Genomic DNA, 6,265 nt, shown 5'->3' with positions numbered 1-6,265 from the left:
GTAGTACATTCCTTGTATAAGGAATTGGAGACCCCGGAAAGCCAGTGATGTAATGAAGTCCAAGTCTAAAAGACTAAGAGCCATGGGGTAGAAGTTGGAGAAGGCCAGTTGGAGTCCTAAAGGCCTGAGAGAACCAGGAGCTCCAATGTCTGAGAGCAGGAGATGACAGACATCTCAACTTAAGAAAGGAGGGGAAATTTCCCCTTCCTCTACCTTTTTGTTCTATTCAGGCCCTCAATGGATTGAATAATGAGGGAAGATCTTCTTTACTCAGTCTCTGACTCAAATGCTAATCACTTCTGGAAACACTCTCACAGACATACCCAGAAGTAATGTTTTACCAGTTATCTGGGCATCCCTTAGCCCAGTCAAGTTGACACATAAAATTTACCATCCCAGTGTAGTACACACTGTGGTTTCATTTTCTTGGTGCCTATTGAAGTTGAAAACCTGTCTTGTTTGTTTGCCATCTACAAATAAATTTTGCTGTTTGTTTTAATGTGGTTATTCTAATAACATATAGACAAATTTCTTATCCTACTTTTTCACTTAGCAATTTTCATTAGTTAAAAAAACTGATACAGTGTCATTGAAGAATCAAATTCCCATTACTTAGGCTAACCTAATACAGTGGTTTTCTCAAAATATTCAGTCTCCTGAGAGTAAAGGGATGGGGGTCTTCTGGTTCCACAATGGCTTTGTTAAAGCAAGCTGGCTTCACTTCTTCCCACACAAAACAAAAAACAAATATACATTACTGAGATTATAACCAGCAATATCCCAGAACTAAAGTATGAGGATGAGACAGTTCCCAGGACCACAAATAAGTGAAAAAACCCTGAGCATATGATAAGAAAATCTGATTTTCATATTTGTAATACCACCTCCCTAATCTGCCTGGCACGAAGAGTGATCAAACATTTCCCCCAACCCACGGTTTCTACACTAGTAAAAGTGAGATCCTAGTGGGTAACCAGCTTCCTCATCACCTTGGGTTCCATAGCAGGAGACTTTCCCTGCTTGAACCCACAGGAAGCAGCATGAGGAGTAACTGAATAAAGAAATATCTCTAAAGAGAGGTAAAGGCAAAGGGGAGGGGGGCATTAGTAACCCCAGCCCTAGAAACTCTGCTCTGTACCTGGACCAAAGGAGACACCAAATCAGTGACTGTTCAGCAGCACTACACTGTGGAAAGTTCATTCTACAGCTCCCCTGGCTGGCACTCTGTTTACTAGAAGAGAGGCAAACCTGGGCTTGAGGAACTATCTAGTGCTGAAAAGGAGGCAGCAATCTAAAGAAAAAAAAAAGAAAGATAATCAACAGGTAAATTACAAAGAATCTCTAAGCAAACATATCCAGTAAAAACCCAAACAAGCCAGACAGAAGACTAAAATACATAACTAATTCATCAATGCAATGACATAGATGTACATTCATAATAAACAACAGCAAATAGAGCCATGACATCTCCAGTGGACAAACAAACCAGTGACTGACCACAATGAAATGGCAATATATGAACTCTTTGACCAAGATGCAAAATAGCAGTTTTAAGGAAACTCAGTAATCTCCAAGATAAGGCAGAAAATCAATTCAGATTTTTTTCTGAGAAATTTAACAAAGAGGTTGAAATAACTTTTAAAAATCAAACAGAAATATCAGAACTGAAAAATGCATTTGCTGAACTGAAAAATGTGTTAGAGGCTCTCAACAGCAGAATGGATCAAGTAGAGGAAATAATTAGTGAGCCCGAAGACAGGCTATTTGAAAATATACAATCAAAGAGAAAAAATAAAAAGGAATGCAAAGGAATGAAAATCACCTACAAAGTATGGAAAATTGCCTCAAAAGACCAAATCTAAGAATTGTTGGTGTTCAAGAGGGAGTTGAGCAACAAAAAGGAGTAGAAAATGATTTAAATAAATAACAATGGAAGACTTTTCAAAACTTGAGAAAGAGATAAATATACAGGTACCAGAAGGTCAGAGAACAACAAACAGATTTGACCCAAATAAGACTGCCCCCAGGCATATAATAATCAAATTTTCAAAAATGAAGGACAGAGAGAGGATTCTAAAAGCGTCAAGAGAAAGGAAGCAAATAACAAATAAAAGAGCTGCAATTTGTTTGGCAATAGTCTCCTCAACAGAAACGATACAGGTCAAGATGGAGTGAGACACCATTTTTAAAGTGCTGAAAGAAAAGTCTGCCATCTAAGAGTGCTGTATCCAGGAAAGCTATCCTTCAAATATGAAGAAGAGATAACGTTGCTCCATGACCAGGAAAAGCTGAGAGAATTCACCACCACCAGACCTGTCTTGTAAGAAATGCTAAAGGGAAGATTTCAATCTGAGAAAAAAAAAATCCAATAATGTGCAAAAATAAAAAATTTGGAAGTGTAAAACCCATAGGTAAAATTAAACACACAAACAAACCCAGAATACTCTACTGCTGTAATTGTGGTATGCAATCCACTCATAACTCTAGTATGAAACATAAAAGATAAACAATAATGGCTATAGAAATCTCTTAAGATATAGGCAATATAGAACATGTAAACTGAGTCAAACGTAAAGTCAGAATGTAAGAGGTATGGAGTTAAAGTATAGAGGTTTCTTCCTTTTTTCTTTGTTTCTGTTCTTTATGATCTAAGATAAATTGTCATCTCTTTAAAATAACTTGTTATATCTATAAGATGTCTTTTGTAAGCCTCATGGTAACCACAGGGTAAAAACCTCTAATAAATTCACTAAAAATAAAAAGTAATAAATTAAAACATACCGCCAAAGAAAATAACCTAGCCACAAAGAAAGACAATAAAAAGGAAGAAAGGAAGAGAGGAGTTTCAAGACTACCAGAAAATAAGCAACAAAACGGAAGTAGTAAGTCCTTACTTATCAATAATAACACTGAATGTAAAAGGGTTTAATTCTCCAACTAAAAGGCACAGAGGGGCCAACTGCAGTGGCTCATTCCTATAATCCCAGCACTTTAGGAGGCTCAGATGGGAGACTTTCTTGAGGCAAGTAGTTCAAACCCAGTCTGGGCAACGTAGCAAAACCCTATCTCTACAAAAAAAAAAATTTTTTTTTTAATCAGCTGAACGTGGAGGTACATCCCCATAGTCTCAGTTACTCGGGAGACTGAGACAGGAGGATCCCTTGAATCCATAAATTTGAGGTCACAGTGAGGTATGATTGCACCACTTCACTCCAGCCTGGGCAACAGAGCAAGATCCTATCTCTAAAAAATAAAAATAAATAAAAAATAAAAGGCACAGCATGGCTGAATAGATAAAGAAATAAGACCCGATTTTGTGAAGAGGTGAAGACTGAGCGGTTGTGGCCGCGCTGCCGACCTCGACTAGCAGTCGGTTTCTCCACGCAGAATCCGGGAGTAGGAGACTCAGAATCGAATCTCTTCTCCCTCCCACCTCCTGTTTTCAGCTTTGTGAGAAACCTTATCATCAAACACAATGGCCAGCAACATTACCAACAAGACAGATCCTCGCTCCATGAACTCCCGTGTGTTCATTGGGAATCTCAACACTCTTGTGGTCTAGAAATCTGATGTGGAGGCAATCTTTTCGAAGTATGGCAAAACTGTGGGCTGCTCTGTTCATAAGGGCTTTGCCTTCGTTCAATATGTTAATGAGAGAAATGCCCGGGCTGCTGTAGCAGGAGAGGATGGCAGAATGATTGCTGGCCAGGTTTTAGATATTAACCTGGCTGCAGAGCCAAAAGTGAACCGAGGAAAAGCAGGTGTGAAACGATCTGCAGCAGAGATGTACGGCTCCTCTTTTGACTTGGACTATGACTTTCAACGGGACTATTATGATAGGATATACAGTTACCCAGCACGTGTACCTCCTCCTCCTCCTATTGCTCGGGCTGTAGTGCCCTCGAAACGTCAGCATGTATCAGGAAACACCTCACGAAGGGGCAAAAGTGGCTTCAATTCTAAGAGTGGACAGCGGGGATCTTCCAAGTCTGGAAAGTTGAAAGGAGATGACCTTCAGGCCATTAAGAAGGAGTTGGCCCATATAAAACAAAAAGTGGATTCTCTCCTGGAAAACCTGGAAAAAATTGAAAAGGAACAGAGCAAACAAGCAGTAGAGATGAAGGACGATAGGTCAGAAGAGGAGCAGAGCAGCAGCTCCGTGAAGAAAGATGAGACTAATGTGAAGATGGAGTCTGCGGGGGGTGCAGATGACTCTGCTGAGGAGGGGGACCTACTGGATGATGATGATAATGAAGATCGGGGGGATGACCAGCTGGAGTTGATCAAGGATGATGAAAAAGGGGCTGAGGAAGGAGAGGATGACAGAGACAGCGCCAATGGCGAGGATGACTCTTAAGCACATAGTGGGGTTTAGAAATCTTATCCCATTATTTCTTTACCTAGGCGCTTGTCTAAGATCAAATTTTTCACCAGATCCTCTCCCCTAGTATCTTCAGCACATGCTCACTGTTCTCCCCATCCTTTTCCTTCCCATGTTCATTAATTCATATTGCCCCGCGCCTAGTCCCATTTTCACTTCCTTTGACGCTCCTAGTAGTTTTGTTAAGTCTTACCCTGTAATTTTTGCTTTTAATTTTGATACCTCTTTATGACTTAACAATAAAAAGGATGTATGGTTTTTATCAACTGTCTCCAAAATAATCTCTTGTTATGCAGGGAGTACAGTTCTTTTCATTCATACATAAGTTCAGTAGTTGCTTCCCTAACTGCAAAGGCAATCTCATTTAGTTGAGTAGCTCCTGAAAGCAGCTTTGAGTTAGAAGTATGTGTGTTACACCCCCACATTAGTGTGCTGTGTGGGGCAGTTCAACACAAATGTAACAATGTATTTTTGTGAATGAGAGTTGGCATGTCAAATGCATCCTCTAGAAAAATAATTAGTGTTATAGTCTTAAGATTTGTTTTCTAAAGTTGATACTGTGGGTTATTTTTGTGAACAGCCTGATGTTTGGGACCTTTTTTCCTCAAAATAAACAAGTCCTTATTAAACCAGGAATTTGGAGGAAAAAAACCCTGGTTTTTTATTTTTGTATTTTTTTATTGTTTACTTCAAACTTTGTTTTACAGCGTCCTCCACAAAACCTCTAGAATGTACTGGATACATTTTTCTTGGAGTCATAATCATGATACATACCAACACAACACTACTCAAATTATATTTCATTGAGTTGCATGTTGCATTGAGGAGTCAAATAACTTGACATACAGTGGAGATTGTTTTTCAAAATGGCTTTTACATCCTAATGAAAGTTCAGTGCTTTGTGGTCCAACTGGCACCCTTTTTGAGGTTTTTGTTGTGTGCTAAATTGTTTTGTCCTTAAATAGGAGAGACTCAAAAACAAGATTTCAGGAAAATTGCAACAGCTGGACAATGGAACTCCCCCTACTTTCTTCTGTTTTGTTCTTTTAATTACTATTTATAGCCTCAGTTACCTTCTGAATTCTGAAGTGTATACCTCCATGTTACTGAAAACGAGAAAACTCTTATTTCCTGATACTCCACAGTTTGCCTTCCCAGGTGATTGAGAACATAAAGAATGTTACATTTATTTTACCCTAAATGATCTTTTACCCCATTAGCTGATCTTTGTGTTTTCCCTCAACTTTATTAATTACAGTGATTGTATTTTTAGCATCCAGTCTTACTTAAAATGAATATATTAAACAGCTATCAGTGTTGTGATACCTCATCCTTGAAAGGCTTAGTTGATTTGTGTTTTAAACTTCAGTTTTTCCAGCACAACAGAAAATGACATTTATAATTTTTGTGCACACAAACCTTGGATTCCCCTATAAAGTTGCTATTGTTTCATAGCATGCAGCACTGGCCTTTTTTCATCCTACTCATTACAGGCAAAACTCATGTCTTATTTATAAGGATTTTATAGATCATTTTCTATATCAGGTGACAAAAGCAGAAAAGAATGAAGAGGCTGAACTATGAACTACCCTTGGAGCCCATATACATGATATAGGCAATTTCTTTGGTATGTTAATTCGGTCAAAAATACTACCCACTTGATGTTTTCTGATCTGATGTGAGCTCCTGTTACACAGACTTTTAGTAAGTAACCCATGACTAGAAAATAAACTGGATGCTTAGGAGAGAGTGTCAGATGTATAAGATGCTAATAAAACATGTTTAATATTATGTTGTTAGCTGTAAGTTTTTGGGAAATACTGGAAAAATTAGTCCACAATCAAGTGTCTACTTTTCACTTCACTGTAGGGCCTCTTTCCCCGC

At 38.5% G+C, this 6,265-nt stretch overlaps 1 pseudogene across 1 annotated transcript; it reads left to right on the top strand.

The window, feature by feature from the left end:
- The first annotated feature begins 3,317 nt into the window (after window positions 1–3,317).
- LOC105546285 lies at window positions 3,318–5,023 on the top strand (annotated as a pseudogene). Its single transcript, XR_001007070.1, has one exon. The product of XR_001007070.1 is annotated as a heterogeneous nuclear ribonucleoprotein C pseudogene (transcript).
- The last annotated feature ends 1,242 nt before the right edge of the window (window positions 5,024–6,265 follow it).

The sequence above is a fragment of the Mandrillus leucophaeus genome, unplaced genomic scaffold (genome assembly GCF_000951045.1).
Source record: "Mandrillus leucophaeus isolate KB7577 unplaced genomic scaffold, Mleu.le_1.0 Scaffold353, whole genome shotgun sequence".
NCBI classification, from domain to species: Eukaryota; Metazoa; Chordata; class Mammalia; order Primates; family Cercopithecidae; genus Mandrillus; species Mandrillus leucophaeus.
Note: the sequence above shows the minus strand (reverse complement) of the source record. Positions and strands in the feature narration are given on the sequence as shown.